General features: G+C 44.6%; 1 protein-coding gene across 2 annotated transcripts in view; it reads left to right on the top strand.

The window, feature by feature from the left end:
* The window catches only part of dlgap3 (discs, large (Drosophila) homolog-associated protein 3), a 130949-nt gene that overhangs the window by 56465 nt on the left and 48688 nt on the right, over positions 1-25796 (top strand). The window contains exon 2 of one of the 2 annotated variants that reach the window (XM_030412488.1): positions 8086-8172. The gene's annotated coding sequence lies outside the window, so the exon portion shown is untranslated. The remainder of the gene's footprint in view (positions 1-8085; positions 8173-25796) is intronic. The other variant, XM_030412487.1, reaches the window with a different exon arrangement.

Raw genomic sequence — 25796 nt, forward strand, 5'->3', positions numbered from 1 at the left:
AGAGAGGTGTATGTTGCACAAGTGGAAAGGTTGTGAGAAGGTGAAGGGTTGATTAAGAGAGAGAGAGAGAGAGGAAGGGAAGGAGAGGAAACGTTTCCTTTACGGTATCCAGCTGCTGCCAAGGAATCGCCTAATGAGGGCCGAGGGATGCTTCAGAGTCGAGGGAGAGAGAGAAATGCTGTGAGAAATGGTGAGCTGTCAGGTGAGCGCTGCAGACGGAGCCGCGCTCTAAGTGTTTTGCCCTGACCACAGAGAATATGTGCGTGTGTTTGGGTGTGTGGTTGCACCCATAAAGACACATGACCGTGAAGCGAAGCACAGCTGCGGCTGCGGCTGCATGCGTAGTCATACAAGCAGGCACATTTACAGTACATGCACAGATGTAACCCTAACACATGGTTCACTTGCAGAAACCCACTGAAGCAGAAGGAAAGACTTTTGTCCCTACATTGTTCCGCTTCGGCTTCCATTTCCCGGACTTGTCTCAACTTCGTGTCCTTCTGATGCTTTTTACCTTTTTCTCAGCCACTCCGAGCCCTTCTCTCCGTTCACCTCCTCTGTTCAGCTCAGCGGCGCTTCCTCTGATTTATGCATGCAGCCCTGTGCCAGCTTAAGAGCACCGTATCACTACCACCTCATTCTAATGTGCAGTCTGTCTGCAGGCGTGCCTCGAGCTGGTAAATTCGTTTGATTTGTGTACAGTCAGAACAGAGTCTAAAAGCCATTAAGACGAGAGGCGGGGTGCTTGTTTTGCAGCCAGTTGCCAGTGTGTGCGTGTGTGTGTGTGTGTGTGTGTGTGTCTACAAACAAGATCTTTATTCAGCTGCACATGTAGAGAGGATTTGGCAAGGTGACAGTCCTCGTGTTGAAAAAGGTATCAGCTGGTGGTGAGGTCATACATTCAATGCACAGGGAAGTGCAAAAGGAGTTTTTAAGCATCTTCTATGCAGAACATAAAGTTTGTGTCAGGACCCAAAAGAATTCCTTTTCTGACACTATTTGCATTTCGTAGGTCAACGCGTCCTCATTGATTCTTATTCAGTAAATTTGTTCCTTAGTACTCAGAAAATAGGTGGCGCCGAGCAATTGGTGACACTGTAAGGTTGATTTATTGCAAAGTATTAGGTGTTGAAACAGTAGCTGATATGTGCATTCTCAAAACTGTGAGGAGATACCACATAGAGACTGAATGGATAGCTGTAATTTGTCAGTTTGGGCTACTTGTGTTAAGTTTGTTATGCAGGCAGAGACTGTCAGTAATGAAGACCGAATCATTTTCAGCCTGTCAACACGTCTTTCGAAAGGAAAATAAACGTCTAGTGAAGCCATAAATCTCTGCGATGTTGTCCAATATATGCTGATATGAAAACCCACTTTTAAGACATGAGCAATTCATTTGTAATTATACCAAAAGACAACACCGACCCCAGCCGCAGTCTGTTCACAGTGCTGCAATCTGCCAAAAGATACAGAGGTGTCTGCTGCCGTACCACCAGACAACAGAGCAGCTTTCATTCTCCTTCATTTACCCTGTCATATCTTTGTCACTGTATTTGAAGGGTTACTGCAGAAAGCTTGCACACATCAGTCTATATATCACATTTTTTACTTCCTATTCATAATATGGCCTTAAAAAAAAATCAAGGTCTGGATCTAAAAAACAACTTAGACAACAGAGTGAGCATATAATCATACAGAGTATTTTGGTTGCACACAAAATTCTTTCAAGTGCGACTAAACGTTTTCATTAGTCGCATCAGTGCCCCGAAATGTAGTTATTAATTTAGTTTCTTTTACACATAACATGTTTATTGCAATTTCTTGTTGCCCGTGCTGTGATTTAAATGAAGTAAAACTTGCATTTGCACCTCCATTACTGTTTTACAACAATTTACATAATGTGCTAAGAAATTGAATTAGAGTGTATTATCACGTGCACTTAAATTATGTGCTCGGGTTCCTAGAGGAAAAAGTTGGGCGCTCCATGGCAACCATTGTGAAAAGTCCGTCTGGAGCCCTGTGGGATAGAATCTTACATAATTGTATAGGCACATATTCCGTGATTACATAAATTCTCATTATCGCTCCTCTCGCCACATTTTATGAAACTATGTGCTGTACAGAGTTACAGTGAGACGGAGTATGATTTGATCGTGTACGATACATCAGTACAAGTCTTGACGCTTAACTGGACACTTACACGCTTCATCCACCTCTGACTCTCTGGTTGCCTGCGAACCATGCCACATCTCTTTTTGTTTGACTGGTTGACACTTACAAGGGCAGCATTATATAAAATTGGTACCGCACAGCTAATATGAAAACGTCCTCCGCTTTTTGGCTCTCCGGTTCTTTCAAAGGTCAACGCTCTCAAAGGTTTGCGATGTGGACGAGGGCACGGATGTGCGTGTCAGACTCGACCAAATTCTACCTCACAGGACTGCGTGTATTTACTTTGCCTGATTTGATCTAGCAATTGCTGATATTCCACTGAAGTGCATTGATTTTGTTGGTATAAATGCTCGCCTGGACGAGCCCTCAGACCGAACTCTGTATGAAAACCTGACCTCTCCTCCAGACTTACCATTCTGTTAACCTTTCCTCATGATATTCTTTCTTCTCCTTTTTTTCATCTTTCTGCGGGATCTGGATCAGCTCTTATAGATCCTTCTTGCTTTCTTCTCTCCCCATCTCCTTCTTTTTTTTCTCTCCCGGAGAAAGCCTGACCCGATCTCTCTCTAAGGCTCATCTCACTTGCAGCTTAATGGAGCTCGTTTCAGCACGCAGGACGCATCGGGACTTTACAGTATACATGATCTCCTAGAAGTTATTAGCATGATCCTTACAGGGTACATATATGATAGGCATGATACTTAAATGTATGTCTTAGTCGATGTGCATTGGTGGGATCTGGGGGTTATCGCGCGGCTTCACGGTGCGCCGGGATGAAGAAAATCAGAACAGTATATACGCAGCTATATGGAAGGAATACATGCAACTGTTATTAAACTTTCCCTCGTCTGTTAAGCCGACAGAAATCCCCTATAGGCTGTTTGCAGAGCTGAAGTCAGTGTTCTGTTAATAGGATCTAATTGGAAATGGCTGGTGTTAAGAAAGTTGCTTGGGTTGCCTGAACCTAATCCTGTGGAAATCCCTATGAAGTTAATAAGAATATACAGTATGTGCTATGTCCTAAATGTAGGACAGTGGTTTACAAACGGAACTAAGCCTTTTTGGGCTCTTTTGGTTTAGCTGTTACCCTAAAGCTGAGAATACAGTAATGCACTCTACAAAGGCTCTTTAATGGGAAAAAAAAAAACGTCATTGACTCCTGAGCCCTTGACCATCACAAGATGGTGATTTAAAAGTCCCCCACTAGAGAACATAAAAAGTAGTGCGTCCCCTCAGAGTTTCTATAATGCAGAAGTTGTTGGGAGTTTGTGACACGTAGAAGAAAAATGTGATGAAGTTTGTTGCTGCTGCTCAGCGCAGCAATATAACATCTCCGTGTCTCATTTATTGTTTTCTTGGGTTTTTCTTGGGTCTTGGATCTTTGGTTTTGTCCAGTTCGACAACCCATGGTTTGAGTTTTTGGGTTTGTCATTTCCTGTCTTATTTTGAAATTCTGCCCTCATGTGTCATGTACATTGTAAAGCCTTCTTACTTGTTATGTTCAGCATCATGGCTCAATAGATGTATAGAGGGACACCTTTACAGTATTTCTATTTTTAAACAGGTAAGCTTTAACCTTAAAAAGTCTGCCGCCGGTGTTTTCAACCAGCTAAAGTTACCTTAAGGTGCTGGCCAGCTACGGCTGATAAAATTCGGCAGCGCCAGTTGTTGAAACTGACAGTTGCTGGTTAGAATTGATAAGTCTCCTTTATCTACTTCTGTCAAAGGGAATGAAAAAATGAATAACTTTCAATCTGCCACTGTTATGAATGTAAGCTGTTCAGGAGCTGAGCAAGAGTAGGAAGCTTGAGGGTGGATTTAGCGAAATGTCATTGAGCTGAACAATCAAGAACAAGAAAATAATGCCAAGTTTTAACAACTTAAAAGCTGTTGTTGAAAAATACCAGTGTGTGTTTTACTCTCCTCCTCTAGTAAGCAAGTTCAGTCCAGCTCTCTAAGTTTAGCAGGGCTGTTGTGGATTGCTGTGCGGCAACTGCCGCCTCTGTGGTCTCTTGTTGTTTCCTGATTGCAGTGGTCAGGCCAAGCCTGTCCTCTCCTGGCCTGGTATGAACTGGCCTTGCTGCTCAGCCCTGTGGGGAATCCTTGGCGCATGTCTGGCCCTAATTAATGCCCCTACTGCAGTCTCTTGTTAGAGAGGGAGATGGAGAGAGGAAGTGAGAGGGAGGGAGAGAGTCAGTGGAGATGGGGGACTATCAAATATTGATTGTATTTGCATAAATAGCCGCAGTTGTTAAAAGCCCTGCATGATCCCACTTGCTAGCTTTGCATTCTCCGGGCATGCGTGGGGAGAAAAAATAAAGAGAGGCTGAATGAGGAAGAAAAGTGGTGATTAGAATCAAGAGAATCCATGGATCTCCCGCAATGCGACACAGCGTAGGCCTCTCAATCAAGCCATCCCAAAGGCTACACCGCTACTCGTTCACTTTGCAATTTGCACCAATTATTGCTCCATCAGTGATCCCATTGTAGTGGAGCAGGCGCAAGATAATGATGCCTTTCTGTTGAGTTGGTCATCAATACAGTAGGTTGAACAAAGCACCTGAGGAGGTGAAGCAGGCACTCGTCGTACTCTTTACATCAGCGGTGGCACTTAATAAATGTGGCCTTTGGATCAGAGGGTCATAGCTGTGTATTGCAGAGAGGAAAAGGGAGAAAATAATTGCTTTTCTCCTCTCTTGCCTCGCTCCTCTTCATCCCAGCTGCTCTTCAGTTTGCATCCCATCAAGCTCTGCAGTCTTGGCCCGGGGACCCTCATTGAGGTGACCTCTGGTGACAGGTGGCTGGACGGTGTACTGAAAGTTGGCTTGGAAGTACAGAGAGTGACTCTGAGTGTGCAGATTTAGTATATGTCTGCGTGTGTGTGTGTGTGTGTGTGTGTGTGTGTGTATAGTGCATGCATTTCAGGAAGTGTCTATGAGGTTATTGAGGATTTATACTGTTAACCAAGCCGTAGCGCTCTCTGCATTTTTAGGGGTTATGCAGAAGAGAACTTTGAGTCCCACAGCTGTTGCCAAAGAACAGAGTGTTCAAATAAATGTGCTCTCTTCCAGCTATGCTGAACGAAGAAAACAAAAAGAGAGAGGACAAACTGCAAAACTCACAGGAAAGCCGAGCAAAAGAATACAATTTTTATCGTCAGGCACAACAAGACTGGCAAATAGTGAGAATCCTCAGTTCTCTTGTGTTGTCAGACCTGACGCTTAGCAGCCTGTCATCGCATATATCTATACATATCTGTGTAACTGAAGGCACTGTATGATATTACATGTTAACAGTCTGTGGCTGTGACCGTGCAAATCACAAATTTGATCAGTGTGTTTTGACTTGTTTTTTTTTTTTTCGAGTTGCCTCCACACAGTAATATTCCAACCTGGTGATGCAAATCTGCCACAGGATCGCAGAATGATTTGGGAAAATGTGACGATTGTGGACTTCCATCCTGGGTCAGCCACTGGTCTCCTTTATTGAGAATGGATAGCTTGTTTCAATTGTGAATTTGGCTCATGTTTTACGTATTGGGAGAGCGCTGGATACTGTCGCATTGATAAAAGCCACGGGACTTAAAAAGTCAGCGAACAAGATTTTAAAATGGATTAATTCACTTCCTCCTCTGTTGTGTCCAATTTTAATTAAGGGCTTTTGAGGTTCTGGTAGTTGCATCCACCGTATTCTAGTACGGCAAATGACTATGAACTAATGCAGCTCTCGTGCTAGAGAGTATTAAACACACACACTTACCGTCAGAGAAACTAAAGACAATTTCCAGTCTGGCATTGATTTTCGGAGCAAGCGACTGAATTTGCATTGACGATGCCCGGCAATATTTTCCTCAGCTGTGAGAGATGCTGACCTGAGGGCATCTCATTTGCACTACCTGGGGTATTTGTGAAGTGGGCGGTGTGTTTCTCAGCGGTAGCAGGACACTGGGGGGCCTTGGTGTGTGTGGAAGCCGTAGTGTGGGCATTCCCCTGCATATGTCTCAACGTTCACCACACGTGATGAGCCACGGACATGCACGTCCATGTGGTGTGTGTTCAAGTAGTTCAGCTGCATATTTTGTGTATGAGCGAGCTAGCAGAGCCGATCAGTGTCCATGCTGAGGGCTTTGTCACAGCTGACCTATATTAGATGAAAGCAGCTGGATCAGTGGCCTGCAGGGACGGCAAAAGAGTTGTGTTCTAATTATCTCTGCAGCTAGCTAGCGACGCATCACACCCGCACATGCACGCACACACACACACACACACACACACACACACTTTTTTACAAATCAATGGGAGCTCGCGAGAGCATCTGCCATGCTCCGCTTGACGAACGACAGCGGCAGATCCTCCGTATAGGATTGGCAAAGATACAGCGCCGCTTGTCACACAATGCATATTAAAAACCGCTCATGGACCGTGCCCCTCGGTCTGTGAATGCGACTGTGTATGAAACAACTCTATTTTGCTCAGCGGAATACAATTAGCAGGTGATACACTGCTGAAATGAAATCAGGCTCTTGTTGAGGCATTTGGGAATTGAAGGAATGCATCCAGTCATCTTGCAGATTAGAGCAGTCTAAATGTAGTCGGTACAGTATATTGGCTGCTGTTGCCATGGAGCCTCAAACTACATGCTGAGAGTGTGCGTTAGCTATAATCAGGCTCAATATGACAGACAGAAAAAAAGCCCAGGGAACTGTGCTAACAGCTAGTTGTAAAGTACTATACAGCTCATGCTAATTGAATGGCAATTAATTATTTAGATTCATCTGGCATCCTCTGTCAGCTTAGTAGCATTAAGCGTACAGCTCACTCAGACACAGCGAGGAGGAGCACACAATGCTATGTTCTTTCTTTTGTCTCATGCGCTAGTTATAATGACACACAATTATGACTGAAAGAAAGAAAGAAAAAAAGGCCGGGGAGCTAATGCTAAGAGCTAGTAGTAATGTAATAAACAGCTAATGCTAATGAAACAGCAATCCTCTGTTAGCTTAGTTGCATTTAGCATACAATTCACTCAGACTCAGCATGGAGGAGCACACGTTCATCTTTTGTCTTATGCGCTAGATCTAATGAGGCAGATACCGACAGAAAAAATGTCAGTGGAGCTAATGCTAACAGCTAGTAGTAATGTAATAAACTGCTATTGCTTTAAAGAACAGTAGCAAAATGTTCAAAATCCTGTGGTATCCTCTGTTAGCCTAGTAGCATTAAGCATGGAGCTCACTCAGAAAGCAAGGAGGAGCACACAATGTCATGTTTGCACTATTATCTCTGGTATGAACACAGGTGCAAACATACACACACACACACACATCAGGTGACACACTTGGTGTTATTTTTGTGTAAGCCTCAGTGTGTGTGAGCGTGTGTGTGTGTTCCTTTGATTTCTTGAGGCTAAGTGATTTCCCACATTCTGCTACCTTTAGGAGGTAATTGGATGCAGCACACACTCAATTAAGCTGTTAGCTCTTAGTCATCCCCTCTCTCTTTTTTCCTCTCTATTTCTTTCTTTCCCTCCCTCCAGTCCCTTTATTTCCATTGCTGATTTTGCTCTCTCTACTGCTCCCTCGCTCACCTCTCCACATATCCTCCGGTCGTCCCTCCGTTTGCGGGTCCAGGGCCTAGCGCTCCAAGTTAGCATTAGCCAGGCAGCCAGGGTAGCCTCTTGTTTCGGGACCAACAGGCACAGCCGCACATTTTCCAGCACATTACATCTTCAGGCACCACCAGGGATTATTTTACAGGTCGGAGCTTAGAGAGAGGGATGTACTGTAGAGAAAATAAAGAGAGACAGAGCTACACGCCTCCTGCCAGGTATGAAAATGCACGCGCAAATTAGCCCATGTGAGCATTTTGCAGTTGGAGCTTCACTGACATTTTCTTTGTCTTCTCCTCTCTGCAGAGTGATTTAAAGCGAGTTCATCCAGCCGGCCGTTTCTACCTGACGACATGGAGCACCATTTCCTGATGAGACTGTGGTAAGTAGAAGGTGTGCACACTCAAGTGTAATTCCTGTCACCTGCACCCTCACATGTGTGTAAATCCCACTTCTGTCTTGTGCGTCCTTGAAATCCATACCCTGGAGAAGCGCACGAGGGTTCCCAGTGGAACCTCTCAAGGATTAACCGACGTCAGTGAAGCAGCTCTAAGAAAGCGGGGATCAGAAGCACGCCACTCACTCTGCTCTCTCTCTCTCTCTCTCTCTCTCCGCGGCCTTGTGTTTGATCGCACGTGTGAACCGGCATCGATCGAGTAACTCACTGTAGATGTCTTGCTTTTGAAGGCGCGATCGACATTCGCGGCGGAGCGCTACACACGACCGTTTGAGCTGTGCGTGCTGTTTGTTCTGCGACAGAGTCGTTCTTACAGTTTGAAATATGGCCAGTGGAGGGACAGATATAGAAAGAGTGGAGAGAAAGATGTCAGACGAGTGCTGGCTGCCACGGTAGTAAAGTAAAAAATAGCAGGAAGGGCCGACCGATTGTGCTGGCCCGAGGTTGTACGACTATTCTTAGCCTCGGTCTCCTCCTCCCCTCACTCTTCCCTCCCTCTTTTCTCCTGAGTCTTTTGTTACTGCTGTGACGCCAGCGCTCTTCAGTCCATCTGGTGTCTGGAAGCACTCTGGATCTATCTACTCTCCCTCTCTAATTGGCTGAAACCCCTTAACTGTCTTCCATCCGTCTCCCTCCCATCCATTGGTTATTTTGTTTATTTATCCTCCCCTCCCTGCTCACCTATTTATCCATCATCGCCTCGGCTGATACAGGCATGCATCCCTCCTTTTTCGCCCACAGTTCGATAAAGCAGCCTATACGGAGCTCTGACGGTTCCACTTATGTGTAGCTACAGAGAGGGCCACTTAGAGACAAAGTGCCCTGTGAGTGTGTGTGTGTGTGTGTGTGTGTGTGTGTGATTCTGATGGGCAGCTATAAGAACCGCAAACCCTGCGTATTGAACCCCAACCCGGCTTTGCACATACCTGTCAGTGCTGTCTGGGAGAGCGCGGCGCAGCTCACTTGTGACAGGCGTGAGTGTTACGTAAGCGATAACACATGACGAGCCGTCCAGACATAGATAGAAATAATAGAGGCGACAGAAGAAGGCGCTCCTCTCCGCCGTGTCCATCAGTTTCTTTATGGAGACGTCCGGAGTGTGAGTCACGCTGCTCGTGCCCTCAGGAGGCCTCGCGGTTTGATTGGGTTTCATCAGTAAAGGTTAGAATTTAAAGGGCTAGAAAGATGAGAAGTCTGACGGGCGGTGAGATGATCAATGGCCTTGGCAAGAAGGAAAACACGCTTTGCTGCAGTGTTTACTAATCAGATTTTAGACATTTCTCTGATATTCTCTAAAGTCCAATGAAACTCTGAATTTCATGATGCTAACAGCTTCGAAAAAAGGGGACAAGGTGCCCCGACTAACGGGTCACAAGACAAAAGATTTGAAGCCAGTGGTTTCTTTAACAATGTGTTATTATCTAAGCTCAGCATGGTTTTTTTTTTTAATAAGGTCCCCAGCACACTGTTTGAAGCTAGAAAGGTGGCAGGGTCCGCCACATATAAACAAAGTAAAACCGTTTGAAATGATGTTGTCCTTTAAGGTCAGTTTGTTTCTTCAGCTTTTTAAATCATGCCCTTTAAAGTCTTGATCAAAACTCTGTGGTGTCCCAACACAGTATGTGTGTGCACCAACTGTGTTTAACTGACATCTCCATAATTCTTACTTGACAACCTCTTATTCTTGGATACGAGGATGATTGCAGTCGGATTCTGGGGGTCCGACCCCGGAAAAGAAAACTGGGACTCAAGAACCGTGTTTCCTGACATTAAAAGAATCAAAATAACGAGATACATTTGAAATGTGTTTTTAATATTCTTTCTCCCCTCCGTTCCTCCGTGCGCAGTCGCTCAGTCGGAAGAGGACGAGGCGCAGCAGTAAAGCAGACTACATGCTATAAAGCAACAGAAACTAGACTGGTTAAAATAACTGAAAGGGGGGTGAAAGTGTGAAAATGTCAAATAAATTGCAAGAAATACGGGAGGACTGTGACCCCCGGGAGGAAACCAGGAGAGTGCAATGAAAAACGAGAGTCTCCGAGGGAAATTGGGAGGGTTGGCAAGTATACTGTCCAGTGTATTATAACAACTTTACCATTTTTTATCAACCTACAGTCGTGTTAACCTTCATGTACACCCTTCCAGAAATGGCTGTGCTGTCATTGATCCGATGCAGTGAAGGTAACAGATAAGTAGGCCTTCTTCACTGAAGTCCTTTCGACAGGTCACAGCATCAATGAAATGATAAACAGTGGTTGGATTCCATTTAGCTGCTTCAGTTTCAGGTCCCTCCTGATGAAGGAAAGTTGTCAAATAAGGAAATGAGAAGAAGAAGAAGAAGAAGAAGAAGAAGAGGAAGAAGACAAAGAAGAATTCATGTTATCAAGTTATCAGATTGTGACGAAAGGATGCCGACGTCCTGTGTTGCAGAGATGTCTCCCGAGGTTAGCATGCTAACCAGCTAGCCTCGTGATCATCAATTTTTTGTGAACGCAGCTACGTTCTCATCATTTGATAGCAGCAGCGAGATAAATCTGCCTGTCTGTATCTGCGTTACACACCTCAGTACATAAACATTACAAAAACAAATCAATCTGCAATAATATTACACAGGCCGCTGATCTCCTAACGAGTAACACTAGCCTGATGCGCGGACACCATTCAAAGTGGGAGGGCAGCGACGTTACTTCACAACATCATTGTCCAGCTGAGGCTGTATAATCGACGATCAACACGCGCTGTCACGGCCACCGGATTGTGCTTTTCGGAAGTGAGAAATTCCTGGGACTCTAACGGAGGATTCGACACCAACAACATTGAGTTTCGACGTTGCTTGCGGAGAGATCGAGCTGTCAAATCAGGCGTCGCCTCGGAGTCCAACCGGGGCAGCAGCCGGTGACTGCAACCAGCTATAACTTGTGATTTTTACCACTTACGACCAATAACCTGATTGGATAAGCGTGGAAACACAGATACTACAAATTGCAGATGCTCACATAAATACTGTACTTAGCGTATATCATCGCTATTGATAAAGGTCACCCTTCATAACTGAGATTAACGGCAGTTAGTCGCAGTGCGTTTGATGAAACACCGCTCTACAGTACGGCGAGCTCCAGAGAGGCTTCAATTGATGTCATCTGAGGTGTATTTTGCAGAGATGAGTCACTTTCCTCCATTCTCCCCCCCCCCCCTTCACTCGAGTGCCACTTCTGAATGGCCGTGTGTGTGGGCGTGCATACATAAAACGCATTCATGTGCGTATCTGTGCTTACATGTGCGCGTGTGCACGCGGCGCTGTGGCTCTGTGCCCGGCCTCTCCCGGCTGTCGGCATACGGTTTCTGGGAAAGTAAAACTTCAAACAGCAGCTTTCTCTGTCGCGCTGAAGGACGGCGTCTCATTAGGAGGCACATTAGGGATGTGTGTAGTCGAGTTTGTGTAGAGGCAGAGGGAAGCGAGCCTGCAGGAGAACAGGTTATCAATTGTGTTTCTTGATTATCTCCAGTGCGGCTTATCAGCGGCAGATAAGAGAATTAGGCTGAGAGCGGCTCTCTCTGTAGCTCTCCTGCGTGCCATCCTCTGCCTCAGCAACGTAAAGGTGCACTATGTGGTTTTGTGGAAGAATTGGTTGTCGTGAGAGAGACTTGTTTTTCATGGCCTAACAAACTCTCTTTGTTTCACGGCAGAACAAACAAACCTCAAAGGACAACGTGGCTCTCCAACACGACAGCGTGCCCTTAACGCAGGAAGATTATTACTTTATGCACTTTCTTATGTTCATGGTGCAGCCTGCAGTGCAAAAAGAAACTTTACTTTTGTTATTAATGTGTAAAAAAAAAAAAAAAAAAAGAGAGCGAAAAAGAAAAGGAAAGAAAGAAAGAAAAGTTATGTACTCTCCAGCTTCTTCCCCGAGCTGCTCAAACAGGGGGGCCATCTGTCACTGTCAGAGAGCCGCAGCTCCTGCTTTGTAGCGCTGACGGGAAAATGGACGCGATGAAAAAGCGATAACAAAAAAGCATGTAATAAATATGTCCGCCGTTTTGCGGCACGGAGCCACTGCTGGCATTTTCGAAAAAACAAAACCTGTCAAGTTCGGAGGAGAGGCGGCCCCCTGAACTCAGCCGGCTGCGACATTTATGGCGGGGAAATGTTGCAGAAGAAACCCGATGACGTGATGAACGGAACTGTTGTGCCCATCTGATTTCTGATGACAAGATGGAGTCAGTTATTGCGTGTGAAAATCAACATTAAGCGGGCGTTATTAGTTTTGAAATGACTGATATTCTATTCTTTCAGACTGCCCGTTTCTCTGCATCTGCCTATATTCCTCTCTCTCTCTCTCTCTCTCTGCCATTCGTTCTCTGTGTCTCTCTCTCTCTCTCTTCCTCCCTCACTCCGGATGATTTATGGATGTCTTTTATCAGTGTTGAAAGCAGGGCTCATCTGTTCTGAACTACTCAAATCCCATATCATGCAGTGAAAGAAAAAGGAGAAATTCCAACCTCTATAAGTGTGTGTGTGTGTGTGTGTGTGTGTTTCAGTGTGTGTGTGTGTGTCTGAGACAGAGGAAGAGAGAGAGCGAGGCAGAGGGAGGCGGCGACTGTCTCAGCCTTCATATGATTTAATCAAAGCCATCCATCACATCTGGATAATTAGACAGCAGCATGGATCGCATGACCAGCGCCCATCGCTTAGAACACACACACACACACACACACACACTCGCACAAACGCATTCACACCAGTATTTCTACACACTGCCCGGCACATACTGAGGTTCCACAGTGTCTCTCTCTGTGCACTCGGTCGCGGCTAAAGCGTGTTGGCACAACATTCAGACATAATCAGTCAGCGACAGAGTCGGGAGCAGTTCGAGTTGGTCTCCGCCAGTCGAGGTTTTCAGTGGTTTGATGGCCAATTAAATGTGTAGAATTAGCACTGGCAGTCAGAGAGCTCTGCGCAAAAGCCAGCTAATGACCAGGAAAACAGGGCCTCGCCGCAGGAGATGTCAACAAAAAGTCATTCAGTGTCAAGAGAAGTCGCACGAGTAGTCCTAAGAGCAGTGCGGAAAAAAAAAGACGTATTTGCATTCCACTTCTTCAGCCACTCACTCGGCCTGTCAGTCGGCCAGTTCAGAGGAACACTTTGACCAACGCTGAAATACCTCACGAACCATTCGATGCGGATATCTGTTCTGCCCAGATAATATAGTTTTTTTTCCACGCTTCCGGTATTAAATGTCCCTCCACTTTTCAACTGGACTCATCATCATGTCCAAATTTCAGTGCCTCTCACATTTGAGTTAATGATCGTGCTAATGACACTCCCATCGGCTTCAGCTGCACTTTTACTAGCAAATGTTAGCATGCAGGTTAAAGTAAAGGGGACTATGTAGTTTTTGGTGAAGAAAAGCTGGGGGTGTGTTGCTTCTCGTTCACGTGAGACCTTAAATACAACCTCTGAAGTCCAGTTTGAGTAACAAATTGGGAGTGTGGAGGCTCATCAGATGCCAGCGCTCACTTGTCAGGGTGATCCTGATGTGTTTTTTTGCCAGAGGCTCGTACATCTGGTGCCATGCCATTATTACAGGGGCGATTAAACAGAAAAATGCCCTTCCGGAAAGCTTGTTAAAAAAAGAGAGAGCTCCAAAGGCCTAGACCCCCCTGCACAGCTGTGCCATCAAACTGGCCTCATTCTAATAAATTCAGGTGGCATGCGGATGTTAGCATTGAGCTGAAAGCACCGCTGTGGCTAAGTACAGCCTCACAGAGCCATTAGCGTGGCTATAGACTCTCATGGGGCTTCTCCATTGGCACTTTTGGCCTTGCAGAGTTTTCATTCCGATCACCAGCTTTACCGCAACGTTTTGAGCCACGCCGTGCCCGAGGTAGACCGTCTCTGGCGCCAACGCATGCTCGCCACCGCCTCTAAGCAGGGTGACGTACTCGACCGTGGCCAACCTGTGACGACCCCCCCCTTCTCCCCTTCTGTGCTGTGAGACTCAGACTCATGTCTGTGCAGGAAACCTTAGAGAGACGTTTTTAAGAAGTCTCTGTCTGTTCTTCTCCCAGCAATTTTGCAGCTTCTAAGTGAATCTCTGTGGTTTGAAATGTAGTTTCTCTCCTGTGTCCTTGTTTGTGCTCTCAGACTGTATTTTCCCGTTTCATCTCTTCAAGATGTTTCGGGAGCCGCGTTGAGTCACTGCTGCTGAACATTTGGTGATTTTGCTGCGTTTAAACGACTCAATAAAGGGGGAACTTGTGTTGTGAAGAATTTATAGGAAATTAAACATGTTTATAAGCGATCTAGTGGAACTTTGTTAGTGGCTATTCTTCGTTAGGCCCCTGTTGTAATTGAAATGCAAATCCCTGCCGTGCTGGGCTTACGTGTCGAGTTTTCTAGTATTCCATAGTTTTGTTTCTATTAAGTCTTTGCACAAAAATACCAAACCTACACAAGACACTGTTTCTCCTGTACAACGAAGCTATCTCGTTTTTTTTTATTATGTGATGCTGAAAAAACTTTTTGTAAACTGTCACCTCTGTAAAATATATCCTTGGATCCCATTTGTCTTGAAAATGCAACACCGTGAATCATATTTGGCTTTGCATCTTTACATATCTCCAAAAACGAGATCAAATCGTTACAAACTATTTCAGTGATGCTTGAATGTGCATCAGACGAACTGATTTGATATCCAGTTTATCTCTGACGCGCTCTTTACCGAGCCGCACCGGTACCCGTGTCAGCGCCGAGCGCCGTTCAAGTCTCTCTTCAATTAGTTAAATCATTGCTCTTGGATGCAGAATTTACATTTGCTTATTACACTTGTACCCTTAAATTGTTTGATTAAGACAAAACCGACGAGGGGAGCTGCGAACCTGCCATGCGCGGCTAATTTATTGTGATTCCCCTTGAATTTTTAATAAGAGAAAGACAGACACCCAGTAATGATCCTGCCAATTACATGCACATCAGTGGATGATATGTATTGCGACTACAGATTAGCAGTAATCCTGCCGAGATGCGTTTTATTATTGTTTTAGCTCGTAATCAACCGACAGCGCTGCTCTTATGCTGGGAGTGATCCTGTTTTAATGGTGAGTTAGTGTTTACATTGATTTGATGAGGGGGAGCTCGGTGGCTCCGCGGGCTCTCGTGGGATTTTAAAACAATATGTCCTAATGAATGTGTGTGTGTATTGTGATGAATGTGTGCCGGTGCTTACACACTTAGGTTTGATCTTGGGAAATAACATTTCTCTCTCCCTCCCTCTGTCTCTTTGCTGACTCAGAGCAGTGAGATATCTTGTCCTCTTCCCTCTCCTCTATACCTCGCACATTCTCTCATTGATCACGCTCGCGAGCGGCAAGAGTGCAGCGTCGAGATTTTCGAGCGGGGGGGGGGTGAAAGCTTCCCAGCGTTTTCCCTCTTGTCTTTCTACTTCATCACCGCTGCAACATCTCTCCCCTCCTCTCTCCTCTCTCCTCTCTCCCCGCCACCTTCTCTCCGTCTCGAGCGCTCTCTAACGAACACAATCACGCACACAAAAGCCCGCAAGAAGAAAATCACATCCTCATTATCACCTTATATTCGTTCTTCAGCTGCAATCTTTCTCGCCGCATTCCATTTTCAGCCGTGAGTGAGTTGTCGGCGCAGGTAATAAGAGGGTTTGAGCCCAAAACAGATCGGATTTGTCACAGAAAGCAGCTGGTAAAGTGAGGGAGGTGCACTTCTGAAATTGTGAAACGCAACAGATTCAGGCCGTGCGTGCGTGCGTGCGTTTGCGTGCTTTTTTCACACATGAGTGACTGTGTGTGCGCTGTGTCTACAGGGAGGCGGTCGCAAATTCTAGTCACTCGCAGCATTTATGCTCCCACAGTGACCCGCCTTGCCAGTCACAGCTGAAACAGCATGTGCTTCAAACACCATGACACACACACACACACACACACACACACAAACACAGACATAAACCCACCCAAACAGGACACGTGCACACTGACTAATGTGGGGAATAAGTGACTCTAGTAGGGGTGTTTGTTTATTGATCTAAGAAGAATCAGAATAAGCTGTCACTCTTTGAACGGACATAAATGTGAGCTGGCATCGCTTGTTTCATGGGATAAGAGCAGAAATCCACCATAAAACAATATCTCTTGTTGTTAATTCAAAAGTCACAGATGTACGCCTCCACCCAACAGTCAAGATGAGGGTTACAGACTCATATAATGGATGTAGTGTAGACATTTAGGGCTCTTAATAAAAGGTGTTGAGTGCATTCTGTGTCAAAATGGAAGGTACGCTGACATGTTTGATTCCAGCGAATGATTTCCAGTTTGAAACAAGCCGTCTATTTTTACAGAGGGTCACAGAAGACTGATAGAGGTCTTCATCACATGCTGCAAAGACAATCACCTGAAGCTCAATATCAGCGAAGCCAACTGAATTGTAATGGACTACAGTTTCAAGTAGGCAGCCAATATTAGTGCCACCAGTTCAGCCTCTGACCAAATTTAAAATATGTTCACAATCTCCTCTTTTGTTCTGGAGTTATGGTGTTGAACAATGGCCAGGAAATTGGTTTTGCCCATCATCATGATGTCAGAGGGATGTTGACCTTTGACCTTTTGGACTGAAAATGTCATCACTTTATCATGTTGTCGTATCAGACATTTGAGTGAACTTTTGTCATAGTTAGTATAAAAAGTCTTGAGTTGTGGCTGAAAACATGTTTTGTGAGGAAACCCAAAAGTGGGCGGTGCTTCAGCAGGAAGTTAGTCATTTTGTGCCCGAAATTTGTAAGATTTGATGATAAGTTGCTATATTGAGAAAACTGTTTGTAGAGCAGCCTCAGAATTGAGCTTTGTAAGCGCGACACAAATTTATGATTGATAACTTCCAAAACTGGATGTTTTTGACTGGAAGTTGAACATCTCCTTTTTTTTTATTTCCACACAAAGTTAAACGGAGTTATTATGATTTTGAGGTGTGTATGTGTGTAAGAGAGAGACAGTGTGTGTGTGCAGTCAAACACCTGGGTAAAATTGTGATATATATCGATAAGGTTTAAAAGTGCAATATGTTAGATCATGTAAGACCAACCCAAAGTGTTTGACTACTTAATGACACAACAGTCAACTACCTTTATCCAAAATCACTTACTGCGCCTTTAATGCCCACACATGAATATATATGAAGCTTTCATTTGAGGGCTAATATTACACTGTTGTTTATTTTTTATGAGCTATAGTGAGAGAAAAGTGAAACATGAAAATGAAATACTAATGTATCCGAGTCCGGGTTGACATTTGTGCCAAATACGAAGAAATTCCCCCGACGCATTCCTGAGATTTTGCGTTCACAAGAATCGGGTGGACAGATGGTGAGGAGCGAAAAATTAACCCCAAACTTTCAACCACCAGATCTTCCCCAGGAGGGCAGGGATTATATCTGACATTTCAGCTGTTCTCACTGTTACATCAGCATAAAACAAAACTTCATAGCTCAACTAACTTACGCATATTTGCCAATACTCAAAGCAGTAACTGAAACCGATATTACTGAAAATAGTGAGTGGGAGAGACGTGGAGCGATGAACAGGCTGATGAAAATGAATGTATGGAGTCAAAAATGGCACGTTACATGTTATGGTTACCATGGTGAGAGCAGCCTGTGGCAGACGGGCTGTCTAGTGAATGCAGAGAGAAGCTCAGTGTAGTGGCCTTGACGGTTGCAACACACCTATAAAAATATTCAACAGAGCGCGTAGAGGAGATCATACATTGGACGCAGACATACAGATTGATCGATGAATTGATGGATTTTCCCACCGGTTTTGTCATTTTTATGACGTAGGTAGTCATTTTGCTCCACAAACATTTCATAAGCTCAGATGGAGAACTGGTGGTAATGTTGTTAATCCAAAGAAACAGCCTTAACAGCACTGCTCTCTAAAAATCTTTAAAACAAATTCCAAAGCACCTTCAACGTAAACCTCGTTGTGATTCTTCAGATCATTAACTTTTCAGGTTGTTTTTTTTTAATTGCCGAAAACGAACACGAATACTTAGTGTTTAGCGAGCTGATCTGGAACCCCGGTGAATGTTTTGTTGTGTTTTCCAATAAAAAGCAGCTTCATTGCTCTTTCTGAATCCACATGAGGTTGCCCACAAGGATTTATGGCTGTCAACTGAGGCCAAATGCTGCTCCCAGAATTCCCTATTAAGTAAGTGAGCAAGTATTTAGCCCACTTTATTTATATAGCAGGTATGACAAGCAGAACATCACAAGTGGTTCACAATGAGAAGTAACACAACATGCAACTAAAGCAACACCACAGTTTTAACCACCTCATTCCTCACAGCCCCCATGATACCTTGCCCGAAGGACGCATCCGGCACATCCTGTCACTTAACTGGAACTGTGGTTTTCAGCGGTAACGGTTCATTAATCTTCTTTCTAAGAGAGTGATTAGTGCAGTTTATCACTCATTAACGAAGATCTGGGTTAACAGTTGTGTTATTATTGCTCTGCCCACATAGCTGATCCTTCTAACACACTGAAAGTGCCACTGGTGCGTCTTTTGTTATGATACCTTGGTACTTATACCAGTAAGTATCACCCATAATGGTTCCTCTGGTAACCTCTGCTGCAGAGGTTACCAGAGGAACCATTATGGGTGATACTTACTTACTTGTATAAAGAAAATTCACAGCGCTTTACATCGCCGTCAGACCGCCCTTTCTTTTGGCACTACATTTTCTCAACCGTAGAACCTCCGTATCCCTACGCATTAGCGCAACTGGGTAACAGGTGATCTGCGAGCGGCGAAATACAGCGCGAGGCCCAGTAGCTGGACGAGAGGTTTACTTTAGATAAAAATGAAACTTAACAGACCGTAGAACCTCCGTATCCTTACGCATTAGCGCAACTGCGTATGGATATGGAGGTTCTATGGTTGAGAAAATGTAGTGCCAAAAGAAAGGCTGGTCTGACGGCGATGTAAAGCGGTGTGAATTTTCTCTGTACAACGTACACTTGAACTGTTACAGATTTTTTTAAGGTGAGCTTTGTTTTAGGTGGTTAAATTTCGCTCTTTCTCTGGACTGCACTGATCGCTGATTACGGCAGGGAACAGATCGACTATAGATATCTACTTTATATAACCCCATGTCAAAAAACCCGAAACTATCCCTTTAACAATGGCGTTATTTCTTCAAAGTCAAAAAAATATTGTGATGCAGCATTTTGTTGCGCTATCCCAAATCTTACCTGGAAAAACAGACGACCTGCTAGCTGACTGGCACTTGGAAATGTAGCCTAGTTGAGCTAGTAGCGTGGCTACTTGTAGCGTTGTCTCTCCCCAGCAAGCTAATGTCTTAAACTAGCACACAGGGACGTATGCCTAATGTCAAACCAGATAAACGCCTGTGATAATATTCAGTTGCTTTAAGGGAAGACGCAAAAGGGAAAAGGAAGAAGATAAAAGCGAGGTTTCCTGTGAGGCAGGACAGGAGAGAGTGCACGAGCGGGAGGGGAAGAAGAGTCGGAGTAGGGCATGATGCAAAATGGATCACTGTGCCGCCTGACTCTTGACATTTTCTCCACTCTCTCCCTTATTTTACACTTTATCCCTTTGCATTGCCGTCCCACTTCCCCCCCCCCCCCCCCCCCCCCCATCCCCTTGTTCTCTCCATCCTCGCTTTTTTATCGGCGCTCCCCTGACTGTGGCCTGACACTCCAAAGCTCTGCTCCCCTCATTAACTCTCTTTCATGGGGCTGCAGATGACAATAATTGGTTTGAAAACAGGAGACAATGGGATACAAGGATTATCCCTGGCTCACACCCACCACCACCGCTACCCAGTACCCAGCCGGCGAGGACATCACTGCTGTGCATCCTCTCCTCCACTTCCGGTCCTCGTCTCTCCATTCGTCCTTTCTTCTTCTTGTCCTTCGTTTCATAATTGCTCGACGGTCTCTCCTCTCTCGCCCTCATCTCTCCCCATCCCCTTTTAAAAACCTTTTTTTTCTAACTCTCTTGAATTTTAAAACACACGAACATTGTACACACACACACACACACACACACACACACACACACACACACACTTATTATCTCTTCTTTTTGGCACTCTCTAACCTCATCTCCCCTCTTCTTTATTCATATTTGCGCAGAGAGCTGTGAGATGAGTCCCCATAGGGATAAATCTTCTGTTCCTGCCAAGAGTGGAAGTGACATTACTGACACAGTCTCACACACACACACACACACACACACACACACGTGCAAACACACACAATGAGAGTTCTGTGAAATGATAATGACATTTGATTGAACACTGTGACTAATGTGATGTCATCTGTCCAAGAAAACCATGAACCTGTGACAATGCGATGAAGGAAAACGGAACAGAGACGGGGCAAGAAAACGGGGCGGGAGTGGGAGGGGAGGGGAGGGGAGGGGAGGGGAGGGGGGTGCGATAAGAACCGAACGGGTGAGGAGCGGTGAGAGGTGAAAAATAAAACACAAACCCGAAAGGTACACACCGTCAACCACACTCCCCTCATGCAGAGTGGCAGAGAAATGTCAAGGAGTCGTTGTTCCACTCCACTGTCACTCTATCCCTCCGTCACCTTCTCCCCATCTGTTTTCCCCTCGTTTCCATTTGTCCTAAAGTCACTTTCCCCGTTGCTCTGCCTCACCCCCCCCCCCTCCCACCTCCTCACCCATCTCCTTCTGCACTCTCTCCATCTCTCCCCTCCGGTGAGGGCTCTCAGGTTTCGGCTGTAACTGCTTTAGCGCAAGGGATAATGGTTTGTAATTCACTCCCAGCTCCTCTCTGCTGGTCAGGAGGCCCACTCATGTACAAGCAGAGAGAAGTAATCAGTGTGTGTGTGTGTGTGTGTGTGTGTGTGTGTGGTTAAGGACAGGGGCCCTGTAGATTTTCAATAACTCTCTGTTTGTGCGCTTCTTTCTTTTCTCGTTGCATTCATGCCCATGTCTGCATTATGCCATGTCTGTATTTTCTTGCAAATTGTGCATAAAGAACCTTCCAGCCATCCGTCCTGCGTGCGTATATGAAACAGTCTGATGGTGTGCGGGGATCATCTGATATGTTACGTAACCCCGTGTCAACATTAAATGCCATCCAGAAATAACGAGCGCACACAGACGCACAAATTCGCACTCTGCTGTGATGCGGAAACGCGGAAGCAACACCCCCCCAACTCCCACTGTTCCACCATGATGCGAGACTCCAATACTCCACCTCCCTGGAGTATGAATAATAGAGGGATCCCATATGTGTCAGCTTGTAAAACTAGATCACCAACTGTGGGCCCCAGGAAGCTCGGTAGGCCCAAGGGTTGCCCCAGGGCCTCCGGGGTGGGGAGGGGTTCAGGCTAAGCAGGCCAGGAGCATCTCAAACCACACTGCCCTCCTACAGTGCGCCTGGCTTGAGAAGTTGTTGTGCAAGTGTGTTCTGCAATGTGTGTTTGTCTTTTTCACAATTTTTTTTTTAATTAAAGGGGAAATAATTTATGTTTTTATATCAAAAATCACATGATCACATGACGTGTGTGAAATTGCTCGCTTCTTTCCCTTATTTTTACAGAGTTTTGTCGCTTCTTTGAGCTATTTGTCTTGGTTTCTGTGTCCTCAGCTTTGCAGTTCGGTTCAGTCTCACCGCGCTGCAACTACTAGCTACACTCACCCTCAGAAGGCTCCCGGGTTTAGCACCAAAAAGCTCTGAAAACCAGCTAAATAGACAGATATTTCCCACCGAAGTTGGTGAAGATATATTGGAATTTCCATTGCCTGGTGTAGGCAATGCTAATGTTGCTAGGTGTAATGATGAGACAGCAATTTGCTATCACAACGACGTGCTGGAATATCATGTTGACGTTTGTTTCCACTGCCCCCAAGGGGCCTAAAGATGGTTATTGTGAGTTTAATAGTCATGGCTTCTTACAGATAAAATATTAAGATTGAATCTGACACTAGATAACTTCTTAAGGTAGATTTCATTTTGTAGCATACTTGAATTTACCACGGATACTTCTGCATTAGCTTACTCCCCAAAGAACCCTTACAACTCTTCAACTTGATCGATTATAATCACACGTTAGAAACTGGGATGAGACTGTTCCGTATAATACTTCTTGTACCAAAAAGGAATGAATGTCTTCAGGGACCAATTTGTTCTCCATGTGCTATTTCTGTGCTTCGATCATTAGATTTAAACCTGCAGATTTCGGACAGGCTGTCTGCCAGTGAAATTTCAGTGTCAGTCAGATTTGTCTGATTTCCCTGTTCTCAGAGCGAAAATGGTACCGCCATCCTGTTTTTAAATGCAGCAGTGCCCGCTTTGCTCCGAATACTTAATACTAGGCTACACTTGATTTCAACTCTGCATACTGGTACATAGACAACTCGGTGTTTGCTCTATTATTTATGAGAGTAAGTTCAACAGTTCATTTCTGTCACAGAATATGTAGCATAGGCTAAGTAGGACAAATATACATTTTTATTCAGAACATAGCAGAGAAGTTCCACAGTCCAAGACAGAGGGCACTATTTAATCCATTATGGTACATGGCCTGAAGCAAATGGAGCAAGTGCGTTTGAAGGCACGTCCAACTCTCTTTTGCTAGTCAGTTTAATTCTATTCCCCATGGAGAGTTTCCTCTGTCCTGTCAAGTTTATACCTACTACTGAATGAATAAAACCTGCGTCGGCCTTAAACAATAACACACTTGCTGCAGGTGTTAAGTAGAGCCAATGATCTTTTTTTCTTTCTTGACAAGAGGTACTTGAGAAGATCGATACCACTCTTGTATATATACAAAGCTACAGCTAGCTGCTGGTTAGCTTGGCTTAACATAAACAGTAGGAGCTGGGGAAAAGCTAACTTGGCTCTGTTCAAAGGTCATTTTTTTGTACTGATTAAACAAACATGATACAATCCCTTAAATGAGCATTTAATATGCTAGTAGATGGATTTTTTGCTAACTTTCGACAAAGCCAGACAAGCTGTTTCCTTGTGTTTCCAGTCGTTATGCTCAGCTAAGCTAACAGGCTATTGGCTGTAGGTTCATATAGGTTGAACAGGACAAATAAACTAGCCAATAATATCATTATTAGACAGGTACTAATAACTTTTCTTTTGACAAAGACCAGATATGCAGGTTAGGCTTCAGTAACTTGGGGGTTGGACTTGGGGGAAGTGACTTGTTCTAGCGTGAAAGTGTTATTGATATCATTCAGCCACTTATTGTGGTTCATATTTACTGCAGAGACCTTGAGAGAGGTATCAATCTTCTCTTCCAGCTCTCAGCCAAAACGTGAAGTTAGCGCATTTTCCAAAATCACTATCAAACGATTTCCTTAAGGTAAAGAGGAAAAGGACGTTGTGAAGAAGAGGTCGTTAGTTACATGCAGTAGTTGAACCTTTTTGACACAAGGAATGTGAATAGTTTCACATTGTTCCACAGGCACTATTTGCAGAACCAGGTTTTGGGAAGTGTCTTAGCGCACAGGAGCACGACCAGTCATAGAGTGCACCAGTGCGTCTCACCTCGTTGGTCCATTCAGTTGCTCCGCTGCACTCTTGATCTAAGCCCCCAGATTTGTTTTCTTTGCAACAGTTACCTAACTTATCAGGCTATGACATGGGTGTGTTGTCGCCGTCACGCTGTCAGTCCTTCCCTCTGTTGGCAGCAAGGTGGAGAGTTGCTTTGTTTGTCAAGATGTGCTCAGCAATTCAATTTCACAGCAGTCTCAGATGAGAGCTGGGGGACCTTAAGGAGAGAGGGGACAGTAATTGAAAGGCAGCGGAGCTCATCCTGTGTCCTCTTCTGCTTTCATTTGTTTTATGTACATATCTCTTATATCTGTATGTGAATTTCTGTTTGCACTCTTAAGCGTCACTGCCGTCACTGCTGCAGCAATAGTTTTTTTGTTTGTTTATTTGCTTTTTTCTGGATGCTTCATGTAGTTATCCATAAAATGATATATTCCAAACACTTACTGACACGGTGCTCTCCTTCCCTTTGTTCCAGCTTTGGTAGACAGCAGAAAGCTGTCCCAGATTTGTCCAAAAACCTGTTCTGATCTCTACGGTGCTTTGATTCAAAGCCATTTACTTTAATCAATAATTGAATTTACCTGTGTGACAGCATAAAGCATAATTTCAGCTACATGAAAGAAGTAAAATTTGCCTGGAAAAGCACGTTGTTATCCCAGTGATTATTCACATTTCAAATTGAGGTCTTTCTTCAAGATTAAAATAAGGGTGCTGAGTCTGGCATTGTTCCACTAACACTAGAATCATATTAAAATCCTAGCAGTTCACAGTGTCATCCCGGATACTGGATATATAATTATGTTGTGAAAGATAAGAGTCTTCAAGTTTGTCTGTCTATAAAACCCTGCTGGTTTTATATGATTATATTAAAACCATTCTGTTTCTGTTTCTTTTCATGCCGAAGTAAAGTTAATTGCACATTTTCAATTTTTTTTTCTATGAATTTGGCCACCTCTCAAATTCACAGTCTAAACAAAAGGGAGTCACATATCACCGGGGTAACCGCTAACTGCTGTTAACTGCTGCTAGCTGTGTAGTTAGCGCTCCTATTAGTAAACTCTGCCAGGACTGGGAGCGTAGAGCATCAGGGGAGTGATTTTGTTAACTATCTGACTGTTACATAGACTCACAGTGGCTCGGGGCTAGCTGGTTAGCATGCTAGCTTTAGTAAATATCTCTGCAGCACAGTACATTGATGTCTTTCACATAACATCAAAACGCAGAGCCGACAGGTGTCCTTGACGACTCTGTGAGGTCACTCCCACACAGAGTTTAAAAAGCCTGCCAGCTCCCCTCCAGTGAGTTAGAACTGAGTAAGCCAACTGGATGAGATGTGAAACTGAAACAAGTCCAGCGGCCTGCGATACAGCACTTAGAATTACCCGGACCTGGATGACAACATTCGTTCATCAACAACATCAAAACTATTATTTCTTCAAATTCTGATTATAATTTTTAGCTCATTTTAAATCTTTTCCAGGAGACCTATTACTCTTTTTTCAGATGCTTACTGTTCTTCAGTGCGTTATGTAGCTCCTGCATGTAAAAGGCCTTGAAAGTCAAAAAGCCCATCGACAGGAGCTCCCCTCTCCCACAGAAAGCAATGTTCCTGAAGTACCCAAAACGCCTCATCAGTTGTCCAACCTTTAATTCTGTGACTACACATCACCATGTCATACATTTGCATAATTCGTGCCTACTTTCACAGTACAAGTCCAGATGACTGGAAGCTGAAAACATGAGAGTGTCCGGGCACACAGTGAGCTGTGTTGGCTCAGGAGTGTTTGAGCTGACAAATCAGAGCAGACTGTTGTGTTCAGGAGGGAGGGGCCTTAAAGAGACAGGAGCTAAACCAGAGCGTTTCAGACAGAGGGGGATTACAGCGCTGCAGCTCTGGACAGTTTGAGAATGCTGATGTGATTCTGAGCTTTAAAGCATGTAAACCTGTCCTAGTAGGCAACAAAATAAA

Source organism: Sparus aurata, chromosome 3 (genome assembly GCF_900880675.1).
Source record: "Sparus aurata chromosome 3, fSpaAur1.1, whole genome shotgun sequence".
Taxonomy (NCBI): domain Eukaryota; kingdom Metazoa; phylum Chordata; class Actinopteri; order Spariformes; family Sparidae; genus Sparus; species Sparus aurata.